Source organism: Delphinapterus leucas, chromosome 2 (genome assembly GCF_059928025.1).
Source record: "Delphinapterus leucas isolate spDelLeu-1000000601 "Yukka" chromosome 2, BTC_Dleu_Yukka2, whole genome shotgun sequence".
Taxonomy (NCBI): Eukaryota; Metazoa; Chordata; class Mammalia; order Artiodactyla; family Monodontidae; genus Delphinapterus; species Delphinapterus leucas.
This window is the reverse complement of record NC_143130.1, coordinates 33571716-33590230: the sequence shown is the minus strand read 5'-3', so window position 1 is coordinate 33590230 and position 18515 is coordinate 33571716.

Here is an 18515-nt window from a genome sequence, read left to right as displayed (position 1 = left end):
GACCCCCGGCTGCTTCCTTAGACTGTTGGTGGGCTCTCGGGATGCCCTGGGAGCTACCCCGTCGGAGCCACTGGACTTCTATGGGATACAAGGGTCCTGGAATTCCAGTTCTGAGCAGGTAGCCGCCGGTGGGCCGTCCCCCATCAGCTAGTCCTCCAGCTGTCCCTGAAACCCTTCTCCCCTCTCTGCCCTCCCCTGGCCCTCCCCTGGCAGGCCAACCCTGTTCTGGTCCACTCTGGTTTTCCAGTTTCCGTCCAAGGAGTAGCACAGCCACTCCAGATCCAGGCCTGCTTGGATCTGGCCCCCAGCCCCCGAGCTGGCCTCTCGTGGCTCAGCAGTGGCTGTGTTCCTGCCCCCAGGCTGGTCCTGACACTGCCCCTCCCGAGGCAAGATCTCATCCGCTGCAGGCCAGCCCCTGACAGTCCCAGCTCTTGCCCTCTGTGTTGCGGAGCCGTGACCCTTGCTTGGCCTCTCCCCTCTGCCCCCACTGGTCCTTCATGAACAGCAGTCGGGGCAGCTGCCCCGCTGGAAGGTGCCCCCTTGAGCCCTCACTGCCTCCCGCGAACCCCAGCGTCAGTCCCTGAAGTCTACCTTGGGAGCCTCAGTGGAACCAACAGTAAGAGGACCCTCCGGGACTCCATGTTTCAAACCAGGTGTTTATATCAAGACCAAAGCCCACGTGGATTGGTTCAGGTTCCCTGGAGAGTCAAGCCATGGCAAATAAATAATGCAGGGTAGAAAAAGGGGGAAAAAGAAAGGCTTAACTTCCCTTTTTCTACTGAGGTATGGACCATAAAAAAAGGAAGAACAAACTTTGAAGCAGCAGTGATTTTGGAACAAACCCTGAACATAGAAGGATGCTCTGGGGGGGAGGGGAAAGAAATGGTATGCAACATCTTCCCTAGAAAAAGGGCAAGGGTCCCCCTGCCCCCTTCCTTCTGCAGACGCTGCAGGGCAGGCCCTGGCCTCGAGTGGTTATTCCACAGCAGAGATGCGCTGAACCCACTGTCTTTGTGTTGAAGTCTGTGTGTCTCATCACCTGGCCATTTTGCATTCCTAAAACTCAGAATGTGGGTGTGTAGATGAATCTTTTAAAACTGTTCTTAGATGCAGCGTTTGAGGTGAGGCCCCTTGATGAACCAGATTTTGGGGAGGCAAAGTTTAGCCAGAAATGCATGACTGGCCCGGGAGGGGCCCCTCGCATGGCCTCCGAGCACACAATCCCGTCCACTGCAGGCTGACCACTGCCCTGCCCACCCAGAAGCACAGGTGCCGAAGCTGCCCGTGTGGGAGCAGCAGCACCCCTCCACCGGAGCCCTTTCTACCCTCCCACCGACCCACCCCGGCCCCCGGCTGACCCGGCACAGTACGAACACTCGCTGTGCTCCTGTTTCCTTCCGTCTGAGGGATTCATCCATATCGGTTTTGTTTGTTTGTTTTTTTAACATCTTTATTGGAGTATAATTGCTTTACAATGGTGTGTTAGTTTCTGCTTCATAACAAAGTGAATCAGCTGTACATATACATATATCCCCATATGTCCTCCCTATCCCACGCCTCTAGGTGGACACAAAGCACGGAGGTGATCTCCCTGTGCTATGTGGCTGCTTCCCACTAGCTATCTACTTTACATGTGGTAGTGTATATGTGTCCATGCCACTCTCTCACTTCGTCCCAGCTTACCCCGTATCGTTTTAAGTTTTATTTTCATAGTTTGAACAATATACTAACTTACTGTACAAACATTAGAAAATATGGGAAAACAATAAATGAATGGCAGCTCCAGTTCCTCTCTTCAGATATTCAGAAATTGCCCCCAGTCACACACATACACGTGAGCCTGCATTTCTGGTTATGATGGCTTCTGCTATGGTCTGAATGTTCTTGTCCACTCACATTCATATGTTGAAACCTAATCCCCAACGCGATGGTATCAGGAGGTGGGGCCTTTGTGGTGATGAGGTCATGAGGGTGGAGCCCTCATGCCAGGATCGGTGCCCTCATCAAAGAGACCCCAGAGCTCCCCGCCCCTTCCACCATGTGAGGACCCAGTGAGAAGGTGCCGTCTGTGCCCCAAGAAGCTCTCACCACACACTGACTCTGCCAGTGCCTTGACCTTGGACTTCCCAGCCTCCAGAAATGTAGAAATAAATGTGTTTATAAGCCAGCCAGTTAATGTTATACCAGCCTGAACAGACTAAAACAGCTGTGTAACAAATTACCCCCAAAACTTAGTGGCGTAAAGCAGTCCTTTATTATTCTGTGGATCAGGGAAGGAATTTGGACCTAGTGGGGATGTTTGGCCTCTGCTCCGTGATGTTGGGGCCTCAGCTGCAAGACCAGAAGGCTGGGGGCTGGAGAGCTTTCTGGGGTTTCCTTCTGTCACATGGTCAAAGGGGCTGTTCTCGACTTCTCGGGGCAGGCAGAGAAGCAGTGGTTATGAATGGAGAGGGGCCCCTCAGCCACGGGGGTACCATCCTCAGGTTGGCTCGAATGGCTCGGAAAGAGGATTTACATCTCTCTTACCACGTGAACATCTATGACATGTGACAGCGTGCCCGGAGGCTGAGCATACACACTGACATCGTCCTTCCTGTTGCCTTTTCGTGCTCACTCTCCACGTTGCTCTGCTTTCTCACAGAGGACGGCATGTGCACTTGTCTGCATCACTGTCAGAGGCTTCTGCTGAAATACGCTTCGTAGTGACGTGGAAGCATCTTGCTTTATACACTCTCCTTGTCTGACAGCTCTGTTTTCTAGGAGGTGTTGTCTTATTTGTCCACAATCATCCAAGAAGATAAAGGAGAAGAAAAGAGAGGGAGGAAGAGGGAGAGGGTTGTTATAATTGTCCTAATTTTCCTGGGAGGGAAGCATGGTTTGTGGAGTCATATATCACCATGTTATGTTTACAAATAAAGACACCAGAGGCCACTGGTGCTCAAACACAGGATGCAGCCTTTCTGTCTGCAAATCGTTTTTTTCTCAGGAAAGTTAAATTCCGAAAATATTTGCACTGACTCAAAAAAAGTTTCACATCTCTCATTTTTAGCTACATTCCTCATTTGTGTGTCGAGTTTGAGTCCCTTTTTTAAAAGTTTAAATAGGATCGGAAGCTATCCATTGAAGTTGAAGCCAAGCTTAGAGGAAACGTCCTGTAAAGGGAAGGAACACCATAAATGTGACAGAGAAAGTGAAGAGAAAACCCCTTCCCCCATTTAAATGTCATTGAAGGCAGCCCCTCAGAAGCCCCCTCCGGACTGTCAGGCTCCCCTGGAGGTGGGGATGGAGGTACAGTCTAGAGGTGCTGTCTCAGGGGCACAGGTGGGACCAGCATGAAAGGAGGCCCGGGTGATGGAATGTTCTGGAAAAAACCAGCGGCCGGCGAGAAAGCAAGTCTGCAGATTTCAAACCCGACCCCGGCCCATGCAGATATGCAAGCAGGGCATCCGCAGACAGTGTCTTTAACACAGAGCAACGATCCCGTTACCTTCCGGAGCTGGGGTGGGAGCAGGAGAGAATGCCTTTGGGATCCAGGGAGTGGAGCAGCTGCCGTGCCATGTGGCCCTGGGCCCAGGCCTCGGAGCCACTATCCCGTGGGGGCGCCTGCTGTACCGTGCAGGGTCATAGCACCGGCGCCACGGGACCCGCCGCCCCTCCCACCACTGCTGCGACACCTACATTCCTGTCCCCCGCAGAAGACACCTCCGCGCGGGCACCATCCACCACTTCACCCGCTGCTCAGCGCAGGGCAGGTCTGCCCAGTCACAGCTCAGCCCCAGGGAGAGCCCGTCATGGGCAGCACGGCAAGGGGACAGAGCGTGGCGTGTGGGGCCGAGAGCCGGTGTGCTGGGCCAAGACCCTCACTCTCAGTCCCGGCGCGGCTCTGCCTCCGCTACCGCGTCCGAGATGCGCGGCCCTGCACTCCACCCCGCACCCACTGCGTCTCGGCTGCGCCGGGACACCGTCCAGCGCGCCTCCTGGTCCAGCCCCAGCAAGGTTACCTCCCTCCTGGATCATGTCCTCCAACCAACACCAGACAAAAAAATCCTTCCGTGACCCACTTTCCCTCCGGCTACTGCGCATTTCTCTTTCCCTTTCCAGGAAACTTATCAGCGAGCTGTCGACACTCGCTGTCTCCAATTCCTCTGCCATTCCCTCTCCAAGGCTGTCCGGCTTCTTCCGCAGCACTTTCTTCACGGCCTCACCTGGGCTTCCTGCCCTGCCTCCACGTCTAGACACCCTCACCTCCCCAGGGAAGGCCGGGGTTCCGTCCTGAGCCCTTTCCCACCAGCGCGTCCTTCTTGATGGCCCGTTGGTCTCGTGGCCTTAAATGTCAGGACCCCCAAACACACGTCTCCCACCCGCCTCTCCTGCACGGCCCGGGCTGCCGGTTCTCAGCACCAAGTCTAAAAGCAGCTTGAGCCCAGCGTGTCAGCACGGAGCGTCCCAGTGCCCTGCGCCTCCCCAGTCTTACCCGCCAGGAAGTGGCAGCCCCACAGCACAGGCCACACATCCGAGTCCCTTGGACTCCCCTCCTTCTGTGCCCTATTACTCGGAAGAGCACCCATTGGGGGCCACCGTTCCCACCATGACTACATGACCCTGGTCCCTGTCATCACTGCCTCTGGATTATTGCAAACAGCCCCCTCCTGAGTCCCTGCGTGGCCCCTGCAGTCTTGCCTCAATACATAAAAGAGTGACCCTTTCAGACAGCGGCCAACGGGGTCCCCCACGGTCCCCTCCAGCCTCACGCAGAGACAGAGCCAAAGCCCCTGCAGTGAAGGAGGCCCCCTTGACCCAGCCCTGCTCCCGGGTGATGGTGACGGCACCTCTGCCCAATCCTCCCCGCTCGATGTATCCCCCGCTTCCTGATCTGAGGGCCGAGCTGTCCCTGTCAGGGCTGCCTGCGCCTCCCCCTCGTTCCTCCTGGGTGTGCTCAGATCTCACCATCTTGGAGACACCACAGCACACACACTTATTTAAAGTGCAGCTTCCCTGGGGATCACTTCCTGTCCTCTTTTCCTGCTTCATTTTCCTCCTTATCACATTTCTCTCTGTGTGTATTTTATTTAACTGTCCTGTTGATGTCTGCCTTCCCCATTAGGCTGTAACAGAATGTCCACTCCATAAAAACAGAGCAGGTATTGTGTCTGTTTTGCCCACCCTGCATCCCCAGGGCCCAGATGGGGGCTGGACACAAAACCTCCCTCTGCCAGGGAGTGAACAGCTCAGAATGTCAGCCCCACAGCAGTGTCGCCGGCCTCCCCCTGCCCAACCCCACAGGATGGAGCCATCGGGTCGCACATGTGGAAAAGTACCATGCAGCTCAGGGTGGGTGCCCTGAAGAGCAAAGTTCTGGATGTGCTGACCACCTGAGTCACACAGAACCGTCCACAGTGAGGGCTGTGAGGTGGGCCCGCTCTCACGGACGAGGAGAGAACTGACAAACGCAGTGGACGGTCCAAGAACCACTTCCAAAGAGAAAGTCTCCAAAGACACAGCGTTCAGGAGGCCCTCGGGCTTTTGCAAGGCCAACCATCCCCCTGACCAGGATGCAGACGTCACACAGGAAGTGAGGGACACGCACCGAGCCCAGTGGGGAGGGGCCGGGACTGTGGCCCTACAGCACAGGCCATGTGGCTGGCAAGTGGCTTCAACTCTCTGCACCTCTGTCTTCTCATCTGTAAAAGGGGGATAGTAATGGTGTTTTTCTCATGATTGTGAATATTAAATACATACACATGTCTATAGTTCAGAACAGTGCCTGGTACTTAGTAAACGCTATAGAAATGTTTGCTATTAATATTGTCAAGCATATGAAATTATGCCCCCAAACTAACAATAGATTCCTTCATCTCTCTAAGAGGTAGTTTATAGTTGCATATAAGGTAATTTTTAAAAATTATAGGACAAAATGAACTTCACATGTGTGAATATTTACACATTTTCACAATTTTATCTCATTGTTTTTTTAATAAATTTATTTATTTTTGGCTGCATTGGGTCTTCGTTGCTGCGCATGGGCTTTCTCTAGTTGCAGCGAGCGGGGGCTACTCCTCGTTGTGGTGCGTAGGCTTCTCATTGCGGTGACTTCTCTTGTTGTGGAGCACGGGCTCTAGGTACACGGGCTTTAGTAGTTGTGGCGCTCAGGTTCTAGAGGGCAGGCTCAGTAGCTGTGGTGCACAGGCTTAGTTGCTCTGTGGCATGTGGGATCTTCCCAGACCAGAGCTTGAACCCGTGTCCCCTGCATTGGCAGGTGGATTCTTAACCACTGTGCCACCAGGGAAGCCCTATTAAATTTTTAAAGAAGGTTCCAACCAAGCCCCCTTTTTCCACTATTGACTGTGACATATGGTTTCCCTCTCAGTGAATTCAAAGTGACTTTATCCAGGTCCAGTAGGGACTGACAGGGGAAGTGTGCTCTCCAGAGAGGGCAGAGCCAGGGCTGGGGGAGTGAAGAGGCCCATTACCAGACGTCCACAAAGGAGCGCTGAAGGTGGGCTCCAGGGGGGCCATCCACCGCTTCATCCATGAATTCATCCAGCCATGTTTGTGTGCGTCCGCCAGGGCTTGGAATCCAGCGGGCCTTGGGGGAGGGTAGAAGGATGGATGATAGGCTTCTGGGTCCAGACAAGACAGAGAACAAGCAGGGGCTGCCCTCACCCCCACCAGCAGCAACCTTGGAGGCCCCGCAGGAGAGGGAGGGACACAAAACTGCAAAGTCCTGGGGAGACCCCAGGCTGGTGGGAACACTGGGGGTGGTGATGGGGGAGCTGGGACCGTGGGGGTGGGGGGACCACCACCAGGGCAGGAGGCAGAGGAGAGCTGGGAAATTCTGTTGCTGTCTCTGCCTGTTCTCCCAGATAGAGACCAGCAGCCGATCCCACAGCCTCTTACTGGGGAGGGTCTGCTTGGGGTGGCCCAGTCCTGCCAGGCGAGGAGCTGACGGAAGCGGCCCTGCCAGATCGGCTTCCCTCCGACACCCTCTCCTTGCCTCCCCTTCTGCTCCCCAGGGCTGGTGGGCTGCAACCTGGAAAGCCAACCTCCTCCTGGGGCCACTGACATCTGTGAGTTTAAGGAAAATTCTGGTGGAGCAACAGCAAAGAGGGTGCTTGGCAGTAATTCTGTGGTCTCAGGGCTCATCCCTCTCTCCCGTCAGCCCCTCCAGGAGGGACACAGAAACCCAGGTCAGGCCTGGGCTTCACCTAGGCCCCCATTACCTGTCCCCAAACAGGGTGACAACAGCCCCAGGAGGACAGGAGTCCGCGAGCCAAGGGCAAACAGAAGATCCAGGAGTACAGCAGCTCATATGGAGAGTATGCCCTGGACCACAGGCACCTCGGGAAGCAGAATTTTCAGGCAGGTCCAGAATTTTTTTTTTTTTTTATAAATTTATTTTATTTTATTTATTTTATTTTTGGCTGCGTTGGGTCTTCATTGCTGCGCACCTGCTTTCTCTGTTTGGGGTGAGCGGGGGCTACTCTTCGTTGTGGTGTTCAGGCTTCTCATTGCGGAGGCTTCTCTTGTTGTGGAGCACGGGATCTAGAGCGCAGGCTCAGTAGCTGTGGCGCACGGGCTTAGTTGCTCCGCGGCATGTGGAATCTTCCCAGACCAGGGCTCGAACCCGTGTCCCCTGCGTTGGCAGGTGGATTCTTAACCACTGTGCCACCAGGGAAGTCCCCAGATCCAGAATTTAAAATAAGTACAATAAATATTCTCAGGCAAGGGAGCGTATCAATAATTAAACAGAAACAAGGAGTCAAAAAGAACCAAAGGGTGGAAACTATAACCATGGAAAGAAGAGTAATGGTAGATGGGACCTGCACACAGATGGTTTTGGTAGGATTGCGTGCAGTGGGGAGGGGATGGTTTGGGGCTGGGGGATGAGCCAGCTGTGAGGGGTGTGCCTGGGACTCCAGACCCCTGTTAGAAGCAAAGGCCTAGATGCACACGGAACAGGAATGAATCATGGTGATGGTGCTGAGTGGAAATAAAACAAACAAGGCCAACAGAGTAATATTAATCATGTAAATTAAAAATGTGAAACTGTGTGTCAACAGATGAGTGGATAACAAAATATGGTCTCCTCAGCCCTAGAAAGGTGGGAAACTCTGACACCGGCTACAGCGTGGATGAAGCCCCAGACATTGTGTTCTGTGAAATAAGCTGGTCACAAAAGAACAAATATTGTGTGCCTCCACTCATGTGAGGTCCCCAGAGGAGTCAGATTCCCAAAGACAGAAAGCAGGTAGTGGGTGCCAGGAGCTGGAGGACGGGTGAGTAGGGAATTAGTGTTAATGGGCACAGGGTGTCATTTGGGGGGGATGAAAAGAGCTCTGTGGACGGATGGTGGTGATGATTGCACAACCATGTGAATGTACTTAATGCCACTGAACTGTCCACTTAAAAATAGTTAAAATGGTAAATTTTATGTTAGGTATATTTTACCACAATAAAAAAAAAATCTAATGAAGGTAATGAAGGTTATATACACGGACAGGACAGATACCAATAAAAGGACACACATTCAGTCTACTAGGATAAACAGATAAATGAGCCAAAGGGCTGCGGTGTGGGGCAGACGGTGACCTCTGCACGGTCCACAGAATGGCACCCACATCCTGGCCAGGGAAGGAGTGGCTGGCAGGTCAAGAGACGGGATTATCTCAGGAACTGCTTTTCCGAGGGCAGGGGCTTCCCCACGCCGGCAGAGCCACCAGCCCTTCCAAACTCCAGTTCCCAAAGCACTGTCCCGGGGTCCCCTTCTCCTCTGCTCGGCTGCATCTGAAACCCGTCCCCGCCTTGCTGGCCACCCGGCCACCCCTCCCCCCACACCCACGGCCATGGCCAGCTTATGCCCCTGCTGGGTGCGGGGGCCCACAGCCAGGCTCGTGCGCGCAGTAGATGCTCAGCGTGTTTCTGTTGGGTGAGAGTGGATGATGGGGAGGGAAAAGGGGGCAAGCTTTCTTGGCCTGGAAAAATGACAGGATGCTTCCATTCAAGGAGCCTGGTGGGATAAACCTCACTCCCAAACTCAGGAGCGTGAGAATGGCCACTCTGCTCCCCGAGGCCCAACGGGGGCAGAGTTGCACTGGGTAACGTGACCGTGCTTAGTCACTCAGCTAAGCCTGAGGACCACTGCTTCCCAGCCGGGCAGCCTGACCTTTGACCCTGACTCGGCCTTCGGAGCCGTGTGTATACAGTGGCGAAAACAGGACTTTGTTGGAGCCCTTCCAGGCTTGCAATCCCGTTTCCAACCAGCGAGACAGACAGATAGGGGGTGCCACCCAGCCCTCACCAGCATGTTCCCAAATTTTGGTTGATGTGTGCAGTTTGGGGAAAAACTGAGTCCGTCAGAACGCCCAGGTGGTGGGGGGAGGGACAGCGCAGGGGTGAGGAGGGGGTGGGGCAGTGCAGGGGTGAGGAGGGGGGTGGGGCAGCGCAGGGGTGAGGAGGGGGGTGGGGGCAGCGGTTGAGGAGGGGGTGGGGGCAGCGCAGGGGCGGGAGGGGGCGGTGAGGAGGGCAGGGCAGGCAAAGGCAAAGGTGAGAAGCTGAGGGTTCTGTTGAGCAGGTTGTTGGCGGCTTTGACCTAGAGCTGCCAGGACAGAAGGGGGCGTCCTCCGCAGCAGCATAGGGCTGAAGGCGGCGACGACGCCCATCAGGGCTCCTGGCTGCAGAACAGCCCTGGGTGATGGTAAGGAGAGGCATTTATTAAAGGGAGGCCAAGTGGCTGGAGAATCACTTGGGGAAAATGATCAGGAACCCAGAGGTAATGGGTGACCACAACCTCAGCCCAGATCCCACCCGATGTGTAACTGGGCTGCTGCTGTCTGTGCCCAGGGCCCTGCTGGGACTCCTGCCTAGCCCTGCGCTCCCTTGCAGGGCTCAAGGAGAGCACATCCTGGCCTTCTAGGTTTTCGTAGAGGGAGGCAGAGTCTTGCCTCCCACTAGAATGGCTGATTCCCCAGAGGTGAGAAGGCCATTCTGATGCTGGACAACCATAAAACAAAAATGACCAGCAATGGCTCAGTGGTCCTGGGTATTTCTAGACCCCATGGGCCCCTCTGTTGCTGAAGTGGAATGATTGCTGTTATTTTGATTCTTCGTACCCCTGCCAGTGTTCTTTCAGATTTCCAGTTGTCAGAACCGTGCTGTGCACACAGAAAAGTTTCTTCCAGCACCTTAGACAGTCTCGTGCCTTTTTCTCAGAGTATAAAAAGGTATTAATTCCCTGAAACCCAGGAGTAAATATCCATGCAAGCGCTGGCTCTAACAAACGAAAAGTTATTTTAACAAAGATTGATGTGCGGGCCCCAGTCCACGTACAGATTTGTCACAATGGGACACTGCTCAGCGCTTCATCCTTTGCGATAAATGCCCAGCTGTATAAACAGCCGTCAGAGAGCTGTCCGGGGGTCAAGGTCAGCCGTGGTTTGGGCGGGGTGGGCAGTGGCTTGCCGGGAGGTACCCAGGGTTATGGGTCTACAGTTGGGCAACTCCACAATCGATGCCCTGGATGATGAAATGGGGCTTATGGCAGCAGCCCTTGGTCCTGAGCTGGAATTTCACATCCAGGTGACCCCAAGAGCGACCCGTGTGTACGGGCTCCAGGAGATCCCTGTGGGAGGGCGTTAGGGGTGATGGAAAATAGGCCCAGGGGGAGTAAGGCTTGAGGTGAGTGCATGATCCTTCACTCCTGGCCTGATTTATCCAGACTTGGTAAAGATAACCAGGCTCATGGAGGCCGGGCACACAGAAGGTGGGAGCGATCCTGAGAACACTCCTGAAAACAGGCTAGCTTGTCGTTTCCGGGAAGCAGTCTGGTCTGGTGTCCCTAAAGGCCCAAGTGTGAGCTGGAGGATTTTCAAGCAAGCTTGTGATTCTTTCCACAAATTAGAGCCTCTCCACTTGCGAGCACCTGTCCCTGGCTGTGCGCAGGGAGTTCTGCAAGGAATCCCCCCCGGGACAGTGCATGAGGCCAGAAGGAGGGCCCAGCCAGGGCTGCAGGGTGCAACTGCCCACACGAGGGGCCGGCTGGCCAGCCAGGAGCCACCTCCCAGGCCCAGCTTCAGGGCTGGGTTTCCTGCAAACCACAATGCTGGAGCAGGGCCGCCAAGCCGGTGATGCGTGTTCATGGTTTTCACTGTACCCCTGGGACAGCTGTGGGCCTCCTGGATCTAGAGCTGCTGGATCTGGAATCCCTGGCAGCTGCTAGTCCCCTAAAGCCTCCCACTGGCTTTGAGCAATCGGGGCTGTTTGTTAATCTCTCCTGTAAACAGCTGTTTTCCCAGTGACTGCCCAGATCCTGTTAAATATTAACAAAGAGCTGCCTCCACAGCCGATCGCAGGGCGTCTGCTTTAAATATTTAAGTAATTGCCTTTCGGTCCCTGAGTGACTTTGGCTCCAGCTGCTCTGTCACTGCACTTGCCTCCCTGGCTATGGAGCAGCTGGATGTGTCAAAGCTCCTGTTCTCTCTCCTCTTCTTCACTCCCTGCCCCCGCTCGCGCACGGTCTCTCTCTCTCTCTCTCTCTCTCTCTCTCTCTCTCTCTCTCTCTCTCGCTGGACATCCATCACTCAGGCGCTGGGTCAGATGTGTGCGGCCAGGGCGCACCCCTCCTCCCTCTCACATCTGGGGTGCGCGCTCCCACTCTTGGGGCCCGTGGCTGGGGCATCGCCATACTGTCGCGTCGGGACTTCTAAGCCATCCTCTTGTTTGCTCTTCATCCACATCAGGGTTCGTGTGAGACGTGTAGGTTTTCTTTTGGAGGCTTGTTGTGAAGCTCAGGAAAGAAGATTAAGCTCAGATAGCGACCTCGGCCCCGGAAGCTGCGCGGCCTCCCCGCAGGGAGAAGGGGTGCAGAGGCGCCGTCCTTGGGGGGCATGGAGCCCGGGGCTCCTGGGAGCTGGGGTTGCGCTGGGTGTTTCTGTGTCCGCGTGGCATCGGGTCATAACCACACACCTTGGAACAGTATCCCTAAAACCACAGCTTTATGTGGACTCAGCTGTGGACACTTCAGTGGATCTGGCCCCAAACGGGCACTATGGAGGAACCACGAGGCAATGACTTTCTCTACCTCTCTCATTCCTTGGCTGGAGTTTGGGAATGAAACCACTGAAGGTCTCCATAGAAATGTCGGGAAATTCGGAGGAAAGGGCAGGTGCTGCCTGGCCCCTAGCTGGGATCTCCTCTCCCTGGCCAGGAGCCTACGGAAGCTTCGGTGGAAGACAAGCCATTATCTTTCTCCAGCTTGGGCTGGAGATTTCTCACCTAAATTTGTGAGACCCCATGACAGTTATATATATCCTAAAAGCTATTGAGATCTTCTCAAAGCTAAACTAATTGAAATCCATTTTATCTCAAGAGCTACTGTGAAGCTCTCAGAGTAAAATGAACTTCAATTTACTTTAATTTAGAAATGGTCTTTTTAAAATAGATACATTTAAAAAAAACACCTTTTTTTTTTTTAAAAACAGGGAGAAGGGGGTCACAGTTACAAATTGCAATTCTGGCTTGGCCCAGGTGGGGCATCGCTGCGTCCTGGGGCCACTTCCCGTTGGCGGAGCCTATTGTAAGTTGCAGCCAGTAGCCCACGAGCCTGCATGGGAGTCACAGGTCCCCAGCTGTGCGGCCTCTCTGCTTCTCACGCCCCTCATTTCTTCTTTTTTTTTTTTTTTAAATAAATTTATTTACTTATTTATTTATTTTTGGCTGCATTGGATCTTTGTTGCTGTGCCTGGGTTTCTCTAGTTGCGGCGAGGTGAGTGGGGGCTACTATTCGTTGTGGTGCGCGGGCTTCTCATTGCTGTGGCTTCTCTTGTTGCGGAGCACAGGCTCTAGGTGTGCGGGCTTCAGTAGTTGTGCCATGTGGGCTCAGTAGTTGTGGCTCACAGGCTCTAGAGCGCAGGCTCAGTAGTTGTGGCGCCCAGGCTTAGTTGCTCCATGGCATGTGGGATCTTCCTGGACCAGGGCTCACACCGTGTGCACTGGCAGGCGGATTCTTAACCACTGCGCCACCAGGGAAGTCCTCATGCCCATCATTTCTAAATGGAAAAAATAATAGTATCTACCTCACAGTATTCAGAGATCACTGTAGACCCTGTCCGTGAAGTGTGGTGCCTGAACACGGTAAGCCAACAACAAATGTGCTGGAGATACAGCCATGACCACCAGCTGGAAAGAAGTATTGTCCGGGCCAAGCGGGAAGCATCCAGGGCCGCACACAGGAGTCAGCGGTAGAGGATGAACTGGCTGCCGTGGTCCAGGACAGCCTGGAGGCAGGGGCATTAGCAGTCAAAAGATTTGGGAAAAAAACCAACAAAAAATGATTCTGTAAGCTGGAAAGCAAATGGATGGGTATAAACGGAGGAGAAAGAAAGGCAGAGTCTGCCTCTCAGAACATTGTCAGAGGGAGGCTGCAGGGGCAGGCCAGTCCCTACCTGAACCCAGAGGGGCACAGGCTGCGAGCTGGCAGGTGTGGAGAGGGGGGGATAGGAGCGCTGAAAAGTGCAGGACTGATAGGAAATCTGTTTATGAAGTGGCTCAGTCTAAGGCCCCCCCGCACCAAGGCACAGAACAATGAAAACCTCAAGCCAAAAAGGGGGCTCTTTTTTAGAGAAACTGAACAAACTTCCCAAGACGAACTAGACTTCCAATGTGGAAGAATCTACTCTAAAGCTGTGCTTCTCAAAATATATTTCTCACCAGCAGCAGCAGCATCACTGGGGAACTTGTTAGAAATGCACATTCCCAGGCCCACCCCAGACCTGCTGAATCGGAAGCTCTTGGCCTTGGGGCCCATCCATCCATGTTTTAACCATTCCTCCAGGAGATGGAGGCTACACTGAAGGCTGAGAGTCCCTGACCTAGAACAGAACTTCTCAACCTAGGCTGCATACTGAAATCACTTTAGAAAATGCTGATGCCTGGGGCCCCATCCCCCAGAGATTCTGACCTCATGGGTTCTGCATGTGACCCAGGCATCAGGGTTTTAAGACATTCACCAGGTCCAGCCAGGATGGAGAACCACTGGTCTAGAATAAGGCCTTCCTATTTAGCATGTACCAGCCATCAGCCCAATTGCTCATCCCACAGTGAAGCTTCTAGGCCACAAGCCCTGTGCACTTAATCAGATCTCACTGTCACCCTCCCCATTAAGGGAGAGGCCTCATGGGGTACAGACTGACTACAACCACAGGGGAACAACATAGCAGGCACCCAGGACCATTGGCCTGGAGCTTCACTCTCAAATATGAAAGGAGGACCAAGGGTCCCCAGGCACATAAGGGAGACCAGACATGTGAATGAGAAATATGAAGATTAGCAAGCAAAACAACCAACCCTATAGGAAAAAGAAACAATGCAGGGATCACAAGATAATTCCTAAAAATTCTCATATCCTCAGAAGGATATGAGAAGTTATTAAATCTGTAAAACAAAAACTGATGCTATGAAAAGGGAAATAATTGCATAATCAAGAAGAAATCTTAGAAATTAAAAATATGATTTTTTAAATAAAACTTTCAATAAAAGAAAATTAGGAAGCTTCCCAGATGGTAGGGCAAAAATGAGAAAGAAACCAAAAACATGAGAGAGAGGGAAAAAAAGAGAAATAGCAGTTCAAGTCAGGATGTCCAACATTTGACCGTTATAGCTGCAGAACAAGCAGAGGATACTGAGGGAAAGAAAATAATCTCAGATATACTAGAGGATATTTTCTCAAAGACAAGAGATAGACGTTGTCAGACTGAGGAGGCCTACGAGTGCCACTCTGGATCTATAATCAAACATCCACAACCAGACACAGTCTCATGAATTTCAGAACATGAAGAATGAAAGGCAGGTGCTGAAAGCATCCAGGGAGAAAATAAATTAATACAATCAGACTGCCTGTAAAGAAATAAAACCCAGACCTCCTCAGGGAGATTGGGTTCTAGAAGACAAAGGCCTTCCAAGGTTTGAGAGGAAATATTTTGAACACAGAATTCTATACCCTGGGCTTCCCTGGTGGCACAGTGGTTAAGAATCCACCTGCCAATGCAGGGGACACGGTTTCAAGCCCTGGTCCGGGAAGATCCCACATGCCGCAGAGCAACTAAGCCCGGGTGCCACACTTCTGAGCCTGTGCTCTAGAGCCCTTGAGCCACAACTACTGAGCCCTTGCCCCACAACTGCTGAAACCCTCTCTCCTAGAGCCCGTGCTCCGCAACAAGAGAAGCCACTGCAATGAGAAGCCCACGCACTGCAACCAAGAGTAGCCCCCGCTCGCTGCAACTAGAGAAAGCCCGTGCACAGCAACAAAGACCCAACACAGCCAAAAATAAATAAAACAAGTTTATAAAAAAACAAATTCTATACCCAGTGAAACAATTCTCAAAAGGATTTGGACGAATGCAGTTTCCAGACATCTGGAAACTTAGAAATTCTGCCACCTTTTCATATAGAGTTTCCTGAGGAAGTACTCCAGCAAAACAAGGAGAAAAACCAAGAAGGAAGGATCCAAGAAACAGACGCTCTACCCTGAAGGTGGAGGGAAGTCCCCAGATGACACGGATGCCCCGGCCTGGGGCCCCTGGGTCAGGATGTGAGCCTTCAGGAGGCCCTGGGATGGGCGTCCCCAGGCAGGGAAGACTCAGTGCAGCAGGATAGTGTATCGGCCAGTGTCCAGTCAGGAAAGCAGAAACTCCTCTAGATATTTCCAACAGAGGGGGTTGAAATCAGGAACTTGCTTTAAGACATATCGAAAGCGACTCACAGTCTCTGGTCTGACATGTAAGGAGCTTGGAAATTATCACTCTCATCTTCACAACAAGAAAAAAGCTGAACCAACTGAAAATCAACAACTCCTCTTAGATCTACAGGAGAACTGGGGTCACAGGTAAACCACTGCCCCAAATATTGGAGAGACAGACAGGTAGGTATGGAGGATCACAGCTTACTGGAGGCGAAGCCCAGAAACAAAAGCCTCTGTGGACCAGCGCCAGGGAAGAAAGACCCAAACTGTCCCTCGAGGGCTGGAGCCCCGGTGTGGACCATCTGAGGGGGCTCCAGCCTTAGGTGGGGGGCCCACACTTTCATGAGTTTTACCTACAGGGAAGATCAGAGCACAATCTTCCCTTGTGCTTCCAACAGGGGGATTAGAAAAGTAGCCATTCTGGGGACTTCCCTGGTGGTCCAGTGGTTAGGACTGTGCACGTCCACTGCAGGGGCAAGGGTTCGATCCCTGGTTGGTGAACTGAGATCTGGCATGCTGTGCAGCACAGCCAAAAAAAAAGCAAGAAAAGTAGCCATTCTGAAATATTTCCAGAGCATTCTGTTCTTCTTAACTGAACATGTGGCCGGATTTTGAGCAAGATGAATGTGTGGAAGAATCCTTCGGCCTTGAGGCTAAAAATCGTCCTCCTTTGTGTGACTTGGGAAAGCCATCAACCTATAGAGAAGGAAACCACGTAACTGCTGTGGACAGAGAATGTCACCTGCCATTTCAGTAAACAGAGGATGTTGCTGTAGCCACCAAGCCTAAAGCCACCAGCACTGCAGCTGCCCCACACCATGTGCCCTGTGGGGATTCAGGATGGAGAAAAACAGGATACTGGCCCTAAGTAGTTAAGGTGTATATCAAAGGAATAAATTCAATGAGTCCAGACTCTGGGGTCTTCCCAAACATAAAAAAAAAGCATTAAATCATTAACTTGAGATGTCTGTTTTTTGTGATTAGCAGTAATAGAAGAGTCCCTCAGAGGGATCTGAGAGGCTGTCATCCCAGGCTATAGTCCTCAGTAATGCCCCAAATAAAACATAATTCTCAGCTTTTAGGTTGTACTTTTTTTTCCTCAGTCAACAATATTGTGAATAGTTTACAGAGTTGTAAAAATGCCAATGTTGTTTACTTGTTTTCAATACCTAGATAAAACTTAACAAAGAACAGAAAACTTAATTATGGCTTTCAAACAAAATGTTATAAATCTTTGATGCCGTAAAAGGAAAACCCAGCTGATGAGGGAGCGACAAGAAAGGGAGGTGGAGGAAAGAGCAGGGTTGCCGTGGCCTCTGTTATGCGGTGAAAACTCAACACTGCCTACAGTGGACGGAAAAGCAGTGCATTTCAAGGCTACATATATATATATAGCTGCAAATGTAACAAATATGACAAATAAAAAATCATGATTTGGAGGAGGTGGGGTTAAAGGTAAATGAGTGAAATTCTCATTTTTAAGAGTTGTAGAATCAGTAGAGATTGTCTAAAAATGACAAATGAAGAAGTAAAGATATCAGCATACTGCCAAGAGTTGTGGTGGTGAACGAATGGATTCTTTTTAAGGATGGAAACAAGGCCCAAACTGCAGAACTATGTCACAGACGTCATTTAACCCAGAGTCCCTGGGGTTGGGGTGTGGGGTTGGCTGCCCTATCGCCTCTGGACAGTTTTGTGCTGTTTTGGTTTTTTCCTTTGCCATTTGCTGCCGGAGGCATTTACACAAGTTTTTATGTTTCCTTGAGCTATTAGAGGTTGCTAGAAAATTTTCTGGGCCTCTTTGTCTTGCTGTAACCATCACAAAGCTGTGTGTATCTTCACAAATTAGATGTGGTTTAGCTTCTCAAATTAGCACTTTTGCCCAAGGGCATGTTTACCTTCTCTTTCTTGCTTGATCAGGGCGGGGAAAGTAAGCCTGGGTACAGCTTTAGCTGCCCTCCGTGGGCCAAGCTGGCTGTCCTCAGGCCCCAGCACCTTCCTGCAAGGCTATGGCCTGGCGAGCACCTGGGAGGCGCTGGGCCAGATCTTGCCGAGCACGGAGGCAGAAGAGCTGGTCACCCGGGAGCCAGTCACAGGCGCTGCGTGGCACTCACATCCCTGTGGCCCACGGCCCTGTGAACCCAGGCAAGCTCCTCTTCCTTTCCAGTGTCCCCTTCCCAGTTTGTGGGACAAATGGTGCCACATCTTACACAGACACCTTGTAGGCAGTGGTCCCCTCGCCACCCCTGCTTGTCAGGGGTCTCCTTGTGCACCCATCTCCACCCAGGGCTGCCTTGGGTCTCCAGCACCTCCTTTCTCATCCTCCACCCAGGAGCTCCCCCTCCTCCCACTTCCAGGGCCCGCGTGCCAGGACTGGCTGCCACCTGTTTTGTCTCCCTGCATCTGAGTACCAGCCATCCGCTGGCATTTCCGGCACGTTGCTTTTCCTTGTCCTCACTCTGCACACGACTCCTGACCTTGCAATAACTCCAGGTACTGGCCTGCTCCTTCTGGCCCTGAGTCCCCCCACTTTCACTTCAATACAGGCCATTAGGTGACCCCTCGTAGCCATGCTGTAAACAAGGGGACAGACAAGACATGGGAGGAGAGGACAACTATCCTCAGCAAACACTTACCGTCGAGGCATCTTATGTCTGTGAACTCATTTACTCCTCACAACAACCCAATCTTATCTCCTTTCTACAGATGAGGCTACTGCTGCACAGAGAGGTTAAGTGACTATCCTGAGGTCACACAGCCAGGAAGGGACAGAGAAGGAGTT